Raw genomic sequence first — 17,749 nt, forward strand, 5'->3', positions numbered from 1 at the left:
AGTCTACTAAGTGTGCATTAACATCATGTCTAAAAAAACAATGAACATACCTTAGTTTAAGAATACTGTTTTCTATAAAACACTAAGCATCATCTGAGCCTTCAGCAAGTCATAATTATTCTGCTGGTGGAGGGTCTTGCTTCTATGTTCATGGCCGCTGACTGATCAGGGTGGTGCATGCTGAAGCTTGGAGTGGCTGCAGCAATGTCTTAAAATTAGACAACAATGAAATTTGCCCCATTGATTGACTCTTCCTTTCATAAATGATTTCTCTGTAGCATGCAATGCAGTTTGATAGCATTTTACCTACAATAGAACTTTCAAAATTGGAGGCAATCCTTCAATCCTCTCAAACCCTGCTGCTGCTTTATCAACTAAGTTTATGTAATACTCTAAATCCTTTCTTGTCATCTCAACAATAGTTACAGCATCTCCACCAGGAGTAGATTCCATCTCAAGAAACCACTTACTTTGTTCATTCATAAGAAGTCTGATCATGAGATGGCAGCAATTCAGTCACATCTTCAGGCACCACTTCTAATTCTAGTTCTCTTGCTATTTCTACCACATCTGCAGTTACTTCCTCCACTGAAGTCTCAAACCCCTCAAAGTAATCCATGAGAGTTGGAATCAACTTCTTCTAAACTCCTGATAATGTTGCTATTTTGGCCTCTCTCCATGAATCAAGAATGTTCTTAACGGCATCTAGAACAGTGAATCATTTTAAGAATATTTTCAATTGACTTTGCCCAGATCCATTAGAGGAATCACTATCTGTGGCAGCTATAGCCTCAGGAAATGTATTTCTTAAACAATAAGACTTGAAATTCAAAAATGGCTCCTTAATCCAAGGGCTGCAGAATGGATGTTATGTTAGCACGCATGAAAACATCAGTCTCCTTGTACACCTCCATCAGAGCTCTTGGGTGGCCAGGTGCATATTGTCAGTGGGCAGTAAGATTTTGAAAGGAATCTTTTCTCTTGAGCAGTAGGTCTCAACAGTGGGCTTAAAGTATTCAGTAAACCATGTTGGGAACAGATGTGCTACCATCCAGGCTTTGTTGTTCCATTTACAGAGCACAGGCAGAGTAGATTTAGCATAATTCTTAACAGCCCTAGGATTTTTTAAAAAATAAGTGAGCAATGGATTCAACTTAAAGTCACTAGCTTCCCTAGCCCCTAAAAAGAGAGTCAGCCTGTCCTTTGAAGCTTTGAAGCCAGGCATTGACTTCTCCTCTCTAGCTATGAAGTCCTATTTGGCATCTTCTTCTAATACATTATTGCAGTGTTTCATCTACATTGAAAATCTCTTGTTTACTGTAGCCACCATTAGTTATCATTAGTTATCTTAGCTACATCTCCTGGATAACTTGCTGCAGCTTCTATATCAGCACTTGCTGCCTTACCTTGCACTTTTATGTTATGGAGATGACTTCTTTCCTTAAATGTCATGAACCAACCTCTGCTAGCTTCAAACTTTTCTTCTGCAGCTTCCTCACTTTTCTCAGCTTTCACAGACTTAAAGAGAGTTAGAGTCTTGCTCTGGATTAGGCTTTGGCTTAAGGGAATTTTGTGGCTGGTTAGATCTTCTCTCCAGACCACTCAAACTTCCTCCATATCAGCAAGAAGGCTGTTTTCCTTTCTTATCATCCTTGTATTCACTGGAGTAGCACTTTTAATTTCTTTCAAGAACTTTTCCTTTGCATCCACAACTTGGCTAACTGACGCAAGAGGTCTAGCTTAGGCCTTTCATATGCCTTCCTCTCTAAGCTTAATCATTTCTAGCTTTTGATTTAAAGTGAGAGATGGGTGACTCTACCTTTCACTTGAACACTTAGAGACCATTGTAGGGTTATTAACTGACCGAATTCCAATATTGTTGCATCTCAGGGAATAGGGAGGCCCAAGAGAAGGAGACAGATGGGAGAACGGCTGATTGGTGGAGCAGTCAGAACATACACATTTATCATTATGGGCGTGGTTTGTGGCACCCTGAACAATTACATGAGTAACATCAAAGAGCACTGATCACAAATCGCAACAAATATAATGATAATGAAAAAGTTTGAAGTATGGCAAAAATTACCAAAATGTGACACAGAGACATGAAGTGAGCAAATGATGTTGGAAAAATGGCGCCAGGAGATTTGCTCAGCTCAGAGTTGCCACCAACTTTCATTTTTTTAAAAAATGCAATATCTGCAAAGCACAACACAGTGAAGCACAGTAAAACAGGTGTGCCTGTATTTTGTTTCTTTTATTAAGCTACTGAACAATAGCCATGTATCATACTCAGTATAGGTCTCGGCCATGCATTTTTCAATAAAACATGATCTCTGCACTTGAGAAATTTAAAATCTAGTTGGCAAAACCAATGTGTAAAACAGGCAATGACAACCAATGAAGTGTGAATAGGGACTACATGGGAAAGCAATTGTCAGGGATTTGGGGTTGGTGAGAATACAGCACATGAATTTTCTCACCTTATTCAGCAAGGTGAGAAATCACAGCATATTCAAGGAATGACAAATGTTCATAATTGGGTTACTGTTTTCTCTTTCTATGAACAGTACCTCACTTTCCTATTCTGTAAAATGGGGAAAATAATGGTATCTACCTCACAGTGTTGCTATAATGATTAACTAAAATAATACATGCCATACTTCATTTAAAAAAAGAAAAAAAATGAATAGGAAGTTTGCCTGAGTTGTCTTCTAGGAACTGGGAGTCATCTATGGCTAGTCTGAGCTTAGCTGGTTAAGAATGGATAGGACAAAAAAAAAAAAGGCATACCATTATGATAAAAAAGGCAAAGGATAACAAGTGCTGGAGAGGGTGTGGAGAAAAGGGAATACTTCTGCACTGTTGGTGGGAATGTAAAATGATACAGCCACTATGGAGAACAGTACGGAGGTTTCCCCCAAAATAAAAATAGAATTACCAAATGATCCAGCAATTCTACTTTGGGCAATATAACAGAAGGAAATGAAATCACTATTTCAAAGAGATATCTGCAACCCCCAGGTTCACTGCAGCATTATTCACAATAGCCTAGTGATAATGAAAATAACCTGAGTGTCTAATCAGTGGAGATGAAAGGATAAAGAAAGTGTGGTATATACATATACACAATGGAATGTTATTCAGCCATAAAATGGAAGTCCTGTCATTTGTGACAACATGGACAAAACTTGAGAGCATTATTCTAAATGAAATAAGTCAGACAGAGAAAGACCAATACTGTATGATCTCACTTACATGTGGGATCTAAAAAATCTGAACTCACAGAAACAAAGAGTAGATTGATGGTTGCCAGGGGCTAGGGGGTGGGGGAAATGGTCAGATGTTGGTCAAAAGGTGCAGACTTCCAGTTAAAAGATGAGGAAACTCGTCCTGGGGATCTAATGTACAGCATAGCAACTACAGTTAACAATACTATATGGACTATATTGTATACTTGAAAGTTGCTAAGAGAATAAACCTTAAATGTTCTCACCACACACACAAAAATGGTAACTATGTGAGGTGACCGATATGATAACCCACCTTACTGGTACTCATTTCACCATATACGTTTGTACCAAATCATCACGTTATACACCTTAACATATACGATGGTATATGTCAGCTATATCTTAATAAATCTGAAAAACAATAGTACATGCCATTATCTACCTATGATATTTAATTATACATATACTGTATGCTTTCTATGCATCAGCCATGGTTCTGACATCACATATATGTCATTTAATGTTACGCGTTAAGTATATTAACTGGTTTAGTACTTTTATATAGTAGAAGGCCTATCACAAAAGGATACTTGCTAAATGTCATCTGTCATTTCTAAGGCTGGCATGTGGCAGACGAAGGGGCTGGGAATAACAATAGATGAGGTGATGGAGGCAGAATCCAGGTCGTGTGGGTGGCATAGGGTGAAAACGGGGTCGGGGGCTTCACAGACCCCGACCATAGGGTGAGAACTTCCAAATGCCAGTCTTTGGACTGCATCAGAATCACCTATAACAATTCTCAAACCCCACACACAGATGTTTCTGATTCAGTGTTTCTGGCAGAAACTCAGGGATCTGTATTTCTGAAAAACACCCCTGCGCCCAAGTCAGATGTTGAAATCAGTGAGAGACACAGTGAAATGGAGTAGATAGGGACCCTGAGAAGAGAGTCAGGGAGGGATCTGAGATTCAGGACGACCCCTCTGCCGTGTGGGAGAGGCTTGGGAAGGGAGAAGGAGAGGCAGGGAGAGGGCTGGACCCTTTGTGGATGAGACTGGTACACCCACTTTGAGGTCATTTTATTCATTATTAAACATTCTACCTTTGAGATCTGATCAGGTCTTTGCAGATTTTGTAAAGAACCTCTCTTTAGATGCAAAATAATAATAATAATAACAGAGAAAAAATGTAGTACCATTTGACTCCTTTATCTTGACAAGGCTTTCCAAGAGACGTCAGGAAGAGTAAAGAAGGACTACAGAATGTTTAAGCTCCAAAGCATTTCGGTTGTGCAGAAACAGCTTTGAACGTGACACTTTTGCTCCATTGCTTTTTGCCCGTACACGTAGGAAAGTGACACTAGTTTCATCTGAATGATCAAAACAGGAATTTGAATACCGGGAAAGCTCTTTAGAAAGAGTATTTCCATAGAACTAGTCAGATTTAAAGTCACTTTTACATTTTCTAGACTCATCTTTTCACAGAATCTTTACTGGATATTTGAAGCATCATTTACCTAAGAGTTAGCATTATATAATAACTGCAGATAAAAGTTTTTGTCAAAACAATAGTAACTGGTTCTTATTAGGCACATGATAAAGAGGTTCATTATAAAATGTAAGAGTACCTGGAAAATGGGAGCTGCTCAATAAAGGTTGTCTGAATGAGGGAGTGAATGTATGTATGTATGTTTGATTAAAATGGTAATTTATGCCTCATCCAACAGTGTGCTGGGTCAACAGTTATTTATGATAACATAAAATTAGGAATATTCTAATGTCCAATAAAAACTTGTTCACAGGGGTAAGTCCTTACTATGCACTGCTTTTGATCCTTAGCATACACTCATGAGGTAGGTCCTAGTATTAGTCCCACTTCACAAGTGAGGAAACTGAAGGTCAAATTTGATCTAAAGTTTTTTTAAAGTAAAGATGTCATCAGGATTGGAACATAGGCTGGTCTGCTACCGTGTATGCACACTAAACTCCATGACCAACAACTCTTTCAATATGGGACTAGTTAAATTTTGCAACAGACACATGATAAAAATACTATGCAACCATTTAAGTCATGCTTTACAAGACAGCTTAGTACTATGTTTCAAGCATTTTCTCATGTTGATTGAAAAAAAGATGATTTGCAGAAGAGTAGGTGATTTGCAGCACAGTGTGTAAAAAAATTAACCCAGTTTAAAAATATACACAATTATAAATATATGTAAAATACTAACATAACACACAACAAAATATTAAGAGTAGTTAGCATTTTTTCCCTGGGAGACAGAACAGTGAATAATAAGTTTTTTATTCTTTACACTCTTCTATATATGTCTCTACAAGTAACAGGTTCTAACAGTATAATAAAAAGAAAAATATTGAAAGTATAACTGTTGTTTAAAGAAGGAGAGAGTAGTTTATAACACGGTCATCACTTTCCTGCTGTCTGCCATATTCTGAAATATATTTGAATTCCTGTTATTCCAAAGTTACCCAAGTTTTATTTTTCTCCATTTTTTTCATTTCTTATCTTCTATTTACTTTACCCTAAGAGTTATAGTGACCCTACTTCTTTCATCTTTGTTCCAAATAAATTTTCCAACAAAATTATAACACAAGACAACTTTTGTTACATCCTTCATTGGCCTTGAAAATATATTTGGTGATGATTTATCTGTAAGATCACAGAATTTAATGTTTATGAGCGTGTTTCAAATTTAGATGCCACTAAGGGATAAATAAAATAATGAATACATTAACGGATAAGTAACTTCACTAGTCAAGGAGGTATTTATATGCAAGTAGCCCTGATGAAACTGAACCTCTCAAGAAAACAAAGCAAAGTTTTGTTTTGGAAACTCTAGGTGTAACTATATAAAAGACAAAAAAAAAAAATTGAGGTTAAAATGATGCCACTCAACATTAATTGTTTTTTTTTCTTTAAAGTGAAACTGGGTTGGGCAACAGATCAATTCACACCTTTAGCCTACAAGGAGCTGCTGTCTATTTGGTAACATTAATAATAAAAAGATGACTAATAAGACTAAAAAACTCCATTGACTTGCATTAAAAAAAAGAGAAAAAAGTGACATTCTTTGAGCTTTTTTTCTTCTAGATGGAAAGAAAATGTGATGGTTGAGCTTAACCAGTCTCTTGGGCCCTTAAGTAGCCACGTGTGGAGATGGCAGAGCAACGAGATAGACCTTGGGCTGTTCTTATTGATTACAGAACTACCTTGTCAGCTCTGTACTGTTAACAGCTGGGCTTTATTTACATAAGAGAAATACATTTTATTTGGATTCAGCAGTTACTTTGATTTTCCTGTTATTTGAAGACAGGAAATGTTATTCAATTGAAGAAGCCATTTTGGGGCTTATATTTAATTATTCAAATAAAGTTAGAGATAATTATCAAGATATTGCCCCTTGCCTCATGTAAAAAAAATACTTATACATGCAGATAATGATTTAAAGAAAGAATATTTTTAGTTTTTGTTTTAATTTGTAGGGCTAATTCTTAGGTATGCCTTTTAGTTTGCCCATGTAGATGTAATTTAGCAAGAGCTTTTCCCCTCTTTGCTACCACATTTACCTAGTTTCAGTGAAATTATATTTGAGGGTTCTTTAATAAAAATTAATTCTACATGTTTTATTTCTCTGCTCAGAATCTTCATTTCTCTACACAAGTATCTCATTTTTGACACAAATATCTTTATGTGTCATCTAAGGAAAGTGCTATAATAAATTTGACTCTTTATTGCAAAAGGAAATTTTCACGAAATTTATTTAATGATCACATTATGCAAAATGAATAAATTTTTGGCTTTTTGAGATCCTATTTACTCTGCTATCTTTGTTTCAGTTTTGGAGCATTCATTCTGTGGTATTGTTTTATTGCAGGGATAAAAACTGAGCGACAATAAAAGAAAAACAGCTTTTTTATTACTTATGTAAAGCCTACTTCATGCATCAAATAATGCCCCGGATAATGTCAAAACATGTACAGAAAGAAAAATGGCGCCCACCTCCTCAATAATTATGTAGCTTCATAGCCCTGTGATGATGTACGTTTGGGATTATTCTGGGAGCTACTGAATCAAAACAAGACAGCTGAGATCAATCACAATCCTGGGAACCAGAGGAGGCCAGCACAATTCTGAGCTGCAGGAGGCCCCAGTGTTTGAAACAATAGACAATGTCTTGCGATAATTCTTTAGTACAAAAAAAGAAGAGCAATTGTCCCTCAAATTCCAGCTAAATGATTTTGCTCCTTTCAACGTTTTTTCTGTTATGGAAAAACAGGTGTGCGATTTCAGGAAAAATTTCATTTGCTCTTCATTCCCCAAACTAGTGTTCTAGTTCACATGAGGCAAAGAACCAGTTACTGTCTGGATTTCTAATCAGTCCAGAACTCTTGAGAACAATTTTCCTTGTTTGTGATGTAAGTAAATCTTGTGACAAATATATATATATATATACACACACACACACACATACCGAGGAACAGTATTCACAGACACTCAGAAATGTTCACTATTGGAGGTTTTTTTTGCGGTACGCGGGCCTCTCACTGCTGTGGTCTCTCCCGTTGCAGAGCACCGGCTCCGGACGCACAGGCTCAGCGGCCATGGCTCACGGGCCCAGCCGCTCCGCGGCAGGTGGGATCCTCCCGGACCAGGGCACGAACCCGTGTCCCCTGCATCGGCAGAGCGGACTCTCAACCACTGTGCCACCAGGGAAGCCCACTATTGGAGGTTTGAATAATTCTCTCTGTCTCCTGTCTCTCTCTGTCTCTGTCTCTTTTAGGACTCATCTTAACAGTTGTACATGCTTTTATAACGTTAAAGGGCTGTAAATGCCTTTGCTACTAACTAAAGGAGGAATTTAATAAGACAGTATTTTGTTCTAGGTGTGTGATTTGCCCACATATCTGAAAGCTGGTATTATTCAGTTGCTAATTCATTCAACACTTAGCCTCAATTATACATTCAACACAATGTGGCCATCAGGAGATAAACATCTACATTTGCTGCACCCAGTATTGCCCAAAGTAGAGTTCCGGTTTTTGCAGTGGCAAATTGGCATTTACTATGAACATGTATGTTCCCAGTGTTCAGGTTTTGCACAAATTTTTCTTCTGTGTGAAAGATCTTCCTAGTATTCTCTTAATTTCCTGACCATCAACTAATATAGAAATATTGGCTATTAAATATAAATTTATTTTCTCATGAATTCGGTCAAAGGTAGTCAGACAAAGGCACATCTTCTTCAATGACACAAATAGCTGGAATATCAACCCAAATTAGGATGTACACCTCCCAGATCCATACCATAGAAGGGGAGCCCCTAGAACTGACACAGATCTCTTTATTCTCAGAAGGAACTGCATTTCCCAAATGTAAGAATAAAAAATTCTAAATAGCCCATCCAAAAATCTTTTGAGTAGATCTATGAGAACGAGAGCTGCAGGCAGGCCATAGGAACAGCAGGGCTGTCTTTGTATAAACTCATGTCAACACCATATGGCAGAGGAGGTGTTGCTGAAGCACAAACCAGTTTTACAGAGTTTGATCAACAGTATATTTTACAATCCAACAGCTGGGAAAATCTGCTCCATCTTATAGAAGCCATTTTTATTTTGGATTTCCTGCCACTAGACGACACACCTAATCCTTACTAAGTTGGTGACTGCGGAAGGAAAGTAGTTATGAGAGAAATGAAAGCTTTTAGCACAAAAGGGACAGTTTGATTTTTGACCTAGAGGAAAAAGAACTACCTAAGTAACGATCTATAAGTGAATTAAATAATTTAGTGTTAATACCTTTACAACTAACCTTTTCAGTTAAAATTTTCAACCTATAGCAACTAAAATTCTTCCCTGACCTCTCCCTAAGTCTCTCCCAAACAGCAGATGGGCAAGTTTTCCCCCACCTCTCTCTGCTTCCAGACTCTTGTCCAAACATCTGGTACTAAATCACTTTGTATTAGGGATGCTTGTTTCTGTGTTTGTCTTCTCCTTTAGAATTTGATCGCTTTGAACACAGGGATTGCATTTTTGAATCCCATTGGCTGACAATAAATATTTATTTAATTGTGCACAAAAATGTATATTTCATTGTTTTATGGGAAAGTCTCGCTCTGGTTAAACTGTACTAGATCATGGGCCCCTATTCGTAATGGATGAAAGTTAGCAATGATTAGCAATGATTTGCTTCCATTCACGATCACAGAAAATTTCTAGTTTAGTTGTATTCACCCAAAGTACGTCATTCCACAGAACTCTTTGGGGGCGGGGGAGTTCTGCAAATTTGAAAGGGATTCTGCTGTACTATTATTATTATTATTATTTTTGCCCACGCCCCATGTGGGATGTGGGATCTTAGTTCCCTGACCAGGGATCAAACCCGTGTCCCCTGCATTGGAAGCGCGGAGTCCTATCCGCTGGACCACCAGGGAAGTCCCTCTGCCATACTATTATGATTGCAGGAGGAAACAGAAGAAAAGGAAGACGTCATTTATCAGATGTTTCTTGAATGATCAGTAAGAAACTGGGCCACATGAATGGATAAAATAAAGAGAAATAAAGTATTGTTGAAGACAGCAATTGGAATTTCAGTGGCTTCCACACCGTTACAATATCTCTAATGGAAACAGCTACCAAAAGAGATGACTGACAACTAATTTATGAACAAACACAGGAGGCTGTGAAATAATTTGGAGGAAAATGGAAGAATGCATTATTTTTACCTGAGCTTAAGTGCATATTTTATGTGAGTGCCACAGAGATTGAGGAAAGAGAAAGGCTTAGGTTGGTGAATGAGCATCTGAAAGCAAAGTTAAACTGGGCTAGAGTAACAAGCAGCCAGATCTTTCTCACGTTTCAGCACCAGAAAATTATGCAAATAGTCACAGCATTTTCCCTAATAAATTCCATTTCCTCTGCCACTGACATGATTTGAATACAAAATGGAAAATTTAAGTTTCCCAAGTTTTTTATTTTAAACAAATTTTTATTTATCACAAATTAATAAAGCCCGCTTCTCCTACTCCCCCTACAAGGACAAATTTTGGATGATTAATTCTCCCACTAAATAACAGAGTAAAAATATTCATTGATTCTAAAAGATGGGGTATTTTTTATTTGCATAAGAAAACAGTCATGTACTTGGGCTATGTTGTTATATTCTTTCTGAGAAACTTTTCCAGGGGTCTCATCAGATAAGAGAGAGCAATTAACACATGCTCAGGAATAGCTACCTGCCCTGTGATAGAGCAGACGTTTTGCTCTGAAATCAGGAATCAAAGATGATGAGTCCATCGTGGGCTGCCCGTGCCCTGGTCATTGATAGTGCAGGGAGAGGAGTTGCTGAAAGCCCTTCCCCGTGTCTGGAGGGTTCACTCCTGTCCCTTGCAAACTCTGGAGCTTTCGGACATGTCTTTCTTCCCACTGATTTGTGTTGCTTCCTGGTCCCTGGCACTGTGTGCTCACCGAGTGCCCCTTTTCCCGAACAGGACCCTGCCTTAGCGGTTCACGGGCTGGCAGTGGAGGGCTCCCCTCTGGAAGTTTTCTCTGATTCCCCATCGCACCCCTTCCTCATCCCACATCCTCAGCCCCGCCCCTCAGCACTGAAAAAAAAAAAAAAAGATGAGTCCAAAATCAGGCAGGAGATGAAGACTTTTCAAGATATTTCCAAAGGATCTGAAAGTTCATATATCTCCTTTTTTTGACAACATGACAATTAAACATTATTCTGAATTCAAGCCAAAGCACAAAATATTTGAGGTAATAAATTAATAGCTATTTAAAAGGTTTTAGTTAGTTTACACTCTGTTGTTGGTCAAATTCCCTAGAAGCACAGCCTGAGACGGGGATGCTTGTAGGAGTGGTATATTGGGGGTACACGCTCAAGAGGAATCTGTAAGGAAGTGAGAGGCAGGGTAAGGAAAGGGATGGAGCTAGCACAGGTATGCTTCCAGCTGGAGGCTGCTTTCAGCCTGATCCTACAAAGAGCTCTGGAGAGTGAGCTGCCCCACAGGGTAAATCCTGCCTTGAGGCAAAGGGACAGCCTTTTTGTCTATTTCCCCATCCAAACACACAGAGACTTCGTGAGACAGGAAACTCCCTATCAGTCAGTCCATCGGTGGTGGCAGATTGCCCCCATCTCCTGGAGAGAGAGGAAGGGAAACAAGTGCAACTTCTCAAGCCAGACGGCTCCTGTGACGGGCGCAGTTTTGGGAGAGAGGTGTGGCTGTGGGTCTTGGAAGCCTCTACAGGGGATCCGAGTGTGGCACCAACACTATCCATTACACACTCGCTCAAACAGCTGCGCTATTTCCAATATAAAGAATACCGCTTAGCTGGATTCTTCCTGGGCTTCTTATACGAGGTCATAAACCACTGCACCCCATTACCATCTTTCCACTGACTAAGAACAAATCAAGGGTGGGGGGAATCAAAAGTCAAACCATCCTTTTATGGCTCAGGAAAACACAGAAATTATTCAATAGTTTATTCAAAATCTAAAACTTTAATAGAAGGGCTGGTTCCACTGATTTGTTTTTTCATATGCACCAATCCCTGTGGATACCTCATTAGCTTTGGTTTTTAAAATTCCCTTTGGTGACAACCCATTAAAGGGGGGAGGAGAACCTCAGCTGGTACAGGCACACACTGTCTGCAAGGTGGGTTTTATGGATGTGTTGTAGTCATGTTCTTAGGCTTCCATTTGCTGTGCTAGGGAATCAGATGTCTCTTGGCCCCAGTCCATTTGGCATAGTGGAGAAACAGTCTGCCTGAGAGCCAGGAAGGGAGTTCTTCAAGCTCTGATAAAAGTGGTGAGGTATGTCACATCCTTCCTAGAACTTGGTTTTTCCATTTGTTAGTTGTCCAGGGTTGGAGTCTATAATTTCGAAGGGTGCTTCTGTTTTTAAGACCTATTTTTCTGAGAGTCAGTATAATTTAGCCAGCTTATGGTGAATAGACTAGACTGCTGGCCTCTGATTCCTGGGCTTCTTACACCTGGGCTTCTCAAACTATTTGTAGCTGTTCTGTGACAGGATAGCTTTTTAGAAACTCCTAATCTTTCATGGGCCAGTATAATATATGGTCCTACTGCACCTGCCTGTGCTCACACCAGATGGCACTCACTGTGCAGGCTTGAAAAAACCTGGAGAGGTCTATGCCCTATGAGTCCCCTGACTCCACATTTGGATGTTACATCAATGTCAAGTGGTTATAGAAGTTTCTAAATGCTTACTCTCAATTTCTGTACTTAATCTGTCATGGACTAGTTAATAGCAGTTCATTGACTGGTCTAAGTTGCAGAACACTCTTTGGGTACCACTGCTCTACCGTTATTAATTCACTGCTTCAGGAACAAGACTGTTAGGTAAGATGAAAATGACCCTATTCCTTTACTCCCCTACCCTCAGAACTTGGAGAGTGATCTATCAAACTAAAAGTGTAGTCATGCTGTCCAATATAGTAGCTACTAGCCACATGTGGCCATTTAATTTAAATTTATGTCAATTAAAATAGAAAGTCAGTTCTTCAGTGACTAGCCACACTGCAAGTGATTAATAGCCACACGGCTAGTAGCTACTATACTGGAGAGTACAGATACAGGGTATTTCCATAACTCTAGAGAGGTCTCTCAGCTAACGCTGCCCTAGGACCACCATACATTTTTCTGTCGTTTCAATCCAAGTACGTTTTGGGCACTTCCTACTAACATCATTGTGTCTTTATCAACATATCAGAGCTATCTTAAGGCTCACAAAAAAGATCTTTCCCAGTTCTCAGTATCATGATGTCATTATCAACTTTTAGGGCACTATATTAACCATTAGCATTCAAAATAAAAAGAATTATCAGTGCATGTACTCAAAGTACTTATAGAATGGTTAGGGAGTCAGCAGTATTTAGAAAATAAAAATACAAAGTGATTTTAGCTATGCTTTCAATAATGATGTAGATAAGAAGTTTCTCCTTCTTTGGCTAGATTATGAACTATTTGAGGTTATAAGAAAAAGACCAGTTGAGTATAGGGAGTTTACCTTGTAGACTAGAATAACCAAAAAAACCTACGCTAAAGGGTGAGACCTAAGTTGACCTTGAAGAAAGAATAGAGATTGACTAAGTATTAAAGAAGTGGAATATATATGGGAGTATATAAATATATATATCCACACACAAATATGTATATATGTTCATATATATTCCTATTTCAGTTATACTTGTAGACCATGTTTTAAAATTCTGTCTTAAGAACTGCTAAAAATGAAAAATAAATTCATTTAATATGTCCTCTTCTTATTCAAAGTGGGCACGTTCTGACGTTCTTTGCGATATACAAAACTTTGGCTATTTTTTTTTTTAGTGGCGTTAAACAACACAAATTTATTATCTAACAGTTTTGGAGATCAGAAGTCCAACATGAGTCTTACGGGGTTAAGATCAAGGTGTCAGTCAGCAGGGTTGCACTCCTTTCTGAAGGGTTTAGTGAGGAATCTGTTTCACTACCTTTTCCAGCTTTTAGAGGCAGCCTGCAGTCCTTGGTTCTTGGCCTCTTCCTGCATCTCCAATGAAATCTTTCTCACATAGCATCTTCTAACCTCCTCTTCAGCTTCCCTCTTCCACTTTCAAGGACCCTTGTGATTACATTGGGTCCACCAGGATAACCCAGGACAATTCCCAATGTTAAGGTCATCTGATTAGGAACTCTACTGTTTTGTTTTTTTTAACATAAAATACTTTGGGCAGTTGCCAAAGCTCTCCATTCTTTGCCTTTCTTCTATTTCACTAATTGCTCAGGGAGAAAACAAACAATTAAGGGTTCATATACTATAATGCTTCTTTTTAACAGCTCTGGACTTTTTCATCCGCTCCATTGCATTCCCAGGAGACTGAATGTCTGCAGGTCACAGACACCGCTGTAGGCAGTACTTATTACGAGGGAGCAGTACTTACGAGGGATGCTGAGAGAGGCGGGCTGAGGCAGAAGGTAGGATGAATGTTGCCATTTCCAGCCATGAATTCCACGCATCCCTTCTGTGCCACAAATTATTAACATCAAGATACTGTGTTTTATATCCTTAAAGTAACATCCAGTGTGCTAACATCAGGTTTAGGTTCTCTCCAACCAGTTTTGTTGCAAATCAAAAGGAACATCATGCATATAAATGAAATAAGCACACATGAAGATATATAGGTAGAAAGACAGGTAGGTAGGTATATAGATAGATGATTGATAGAGTCAGAGATGGGTATTTCTCATCTTGGCAAATTGCAAAAAACCACATCACTTGGGATGACAGCCCAAACATCTATAAATTTAAATAATAAAGCATAAATGCAATGGGAATTGAAAATTCATTAACTGACCCTACAATGAAGCCCATGTAGCTGTCTCTCTGTCTTTTTCTCTGACAGAAAGCAAAATACGGCAATGAACTTGGGCTCTTTTGAGTTATTTACTATCCCGTATTAAAAATAATGGAAGGAAAATGTGGTCTAGTTCTGAAAAGCAGACATCAAGTTTTCTCCGACTCACTTTTAAGAGGCACCTGAAAGCTAAATAACCCAAACTATTGGAACCCTGTGCACAACCGCCATATACCGAGCTCTGCTAAAATCCATTCTCGGTGTCGCTTTTTAAAAGTAGAATTAATATGTCACCAGTTGGAGGCTAGGAGCCCTAATTTATTATAATTCAACAGAACACTCTGTATTGGTTACAAGAAAAAAGAAGATATACTATTACAAACAATCAAAATGCGAGAGACATCTTGTTTAGATTCTTACGCTATTTCTGACTTAGGGAAGAAACATCTCAATTAAAACCAAACACAGGGGCTTCCCTGGTGGCGCAGTGGTTGAGAGTCTGTCTGCCAATGCAGGGGACACGGGTTCGAGCCCTGGTCTGGGAAGATCCCACATGCCGCGGAGCAACTAGGCCCGTGAGCCACAACTACTGAGCCTGCGCGTCTGGAGCCTGTGCTCCGCAACAAGAGAGGCCGCGATAGTGAGAGGCCCGCGCACCGCAATGAAGAGTGGCCCCCGCTCGCCGCAACTAGAGAAAGCCCTCGCACAAAAACGAAGACCCAACACCATCAAAAATAAAAAAATAAATAAATTCAAAAAAAACACCAAACACAGAAATAGGGATATGTTAATTCCAAGTAACTAGGAGCCTACAGGCTGACAAATCACCTCTTGGGGGTGAGTAAAAGGCTGCAGGTGTCCGTCCTTGTCCTGTCAGAAGTGCCAGGAGTTGCCTGAGAGTACTAGAGCCCAATGACACTCAGCTGCTCTCATCGGAAGTGAGATGGTACCCAAGGGGCAGCAGGGGGGACTGCCCTGAGCCTTCATTGGTCCAGACAAGCTGTCCCCCACATTTCTTCAGACTTCCAGGTCTGACATCCCTCTACATATTTCTTTTAACACTTGGTCAGTTACAACTTTTAACCACTTGTTTTAATTCTTGAGTCACTATTTCCTTGGTTTTCTGCAACCATGTCTATTTTTTCTTTACGTTCTTATAGGGCAATCTTTGATTTTTCTTTTGCAAAACGCTCCTATTTTGAATTGTAAACAATTAACATGGTTAAAAAGAAACAGAACAACAAACCAACACAAGTCTGCATTAAGGCCTCGAAGGGCTATAATCAGCACATTTAATAGTATTCATACAAACAGCATTAAAATGCATATCAGATTTGACAATCTTATCACAAACGAATGAACACTCTACTACTAGGATAACAAAGTTCTAATAGCATCAGAGGAGTCAGGGAAAGGATACATCTATGAGTTGAATGCATGTGGACTGTCAGGACAGAAAAAAGGTGGCTACATTGGCTCTACTGAAGAGTGCTGGCATCCTAGGAGGGCCACCTGCAAATTGCATTTAATATGCTAACACTATTACGAGAATATTTCTATTCTTTTCATAAAGGTCTTGCTAACAGTAATTAAATTTTAAGACAGTCAGATCTGGAAAGGAATAAAAATACAGTGAAAATGTGATTATGACGGCTAGAGGAGGTCTTCCCTTTCAAATACTAATTAAAAAAAATTGAATTTCAGTTACCCAGGGACACCAAGGCTGGCCATATCTATATTAAATTATACTCGATCACATCTAAGTTCTTAAAAATCGAATACATTTACCACCAAAAGGCCTTGGACTTCAGAAATATGTAAGTGAGATTCTAAATGTATGAGTTTTTCCTTCATCAGTAGCCACATCAGAGTAAAGAAAAAAAAATAAAACCAAACCATAAAAACCGGGATCAAGATAGCAGACCCTGGGGTATGAAAACCGCATTGGGTCGACAGAACTAAGATTATGGGGTTGCTGTAGTTTCCAATAAAGAACCCACTTAATTTGAAAAATATGTCAGTTTTAAAACTCATTTTCATTTTTCTTATTCACAATCAGTAAGCCTGACTTGTATAACAGCATTTTATTTTTTTTTAGTCATCTGTCCAGCTGAATCCTAACCCAGCTCATCATTCATGAACAACGTAAGGATGGTTTGGCAGTGCCAACTGTGTTCAGTCACCATGCCCCGGCCTTCATTTCCACCGAAAGCCCTGGTGCCTTGGTCTATAAGTTTCAATTATTATGAACTAATGCATAAAACACTCAAGGAATCCCCAAAGAAAAATTCTGAATGCTTAAGCAATAAAACACTAACTTAATACTTTGGCGAGTCTAACATGATTTTTTTAAAAAACATAGATTTTTAAAAAATGTATAGCATCAGTTACATTTGAAGATTTGGTTGCAGTCTATTGCAAAGCTCGGTTCTCAGAGGTTTGCATGCAGCTAACCACCTGGAAGGCTTGTGCGGATTGCTGGGTCCCACCCCACAGCATTTCTGATTCAATAGGTTCAGTATGGGGCTTCAGAATTTGCATTTCTAACCAAGTCCCAGTTGATGCTGATGCTGCTGGTCTGGGGACCATACTTTGAAAACCACTAGCAAAGCAGATTAGCATACAGGCTTCCAGCTTAGAGCGAGCTGGGCTTACCCGACTTTGCCACTTCCTGGCCTTAAGACCCTGGATAAGTTATTTAGCTTCTCTAAGCCTTAGTTTCTTTATCTAAAATGAGGATAAAAGCAGTGCCTACAGCACAGGATCTTGGTAGATACTAAAGGAGAAAAATGCATGTGGATTGCTTAGAATATAGCAAATGGCTAATAATAAATCAGTTCCTACTCGGAATAGGATATGGCAAAATTATAAGTAAATGGATTCAAGAGAAAACTCTGAATGCACCCTAGTCAGACAGAGATCTCCTTTGGAAAGAAAGGTGTATATCACCGAATCGAGATGCACCCATATTCAAGAATCAAACATCAAACATCATGTTAACGGCAGGAGGGTGATTATCTTTTTAAATAAAAAACAGTCCAACTTCATACCAAGAATGACACCCCTTTACTGTGCCACCTAGCTATTTTATATTCTGTTTAAAACAGGTATTGCTTTGATACATAGAGTGTAATCTAC

The 17,749-nt window shown here is 38.9% G+C and overlaps 1 protein-coding gene and 1 non-coding gene across 2 annotated transcripts in view; one reads left to right on the top strand and one right to left on the bottom strand.

Moving 5' to 3' along the window:
* GPC6 (glypican 6) overlaps positions 1 to 17,749 on the bottom strand; it is a 1,088,996-nt gene that overhangs the window by 380,649 nt on the left and 690,598 nt on the right. The window lies entirely within an intron of this gene.
* Positions 10,520 to 10,661, top strand: LOC117202808 (small nucleolar RNA SNORA71). The gene has a single exon (XR_004485284.1). It is a non-coding gene; the product is annotated as a small nucleolar RNA SNORA71 (small nucleolar RNA).

This window comes from Orcinus orca, chromosome 18 (assembly GCF_937001465.1).
Source record: "Orcinus orca chromosome 18, mOrcOrc1.1, whole genome shotgun sequence".
NCBI lineage: Eukaryota > Metazoa > Chordata > Mammalia > Artiodactyla > Delphinidae > Orcinus > Orcinus orca.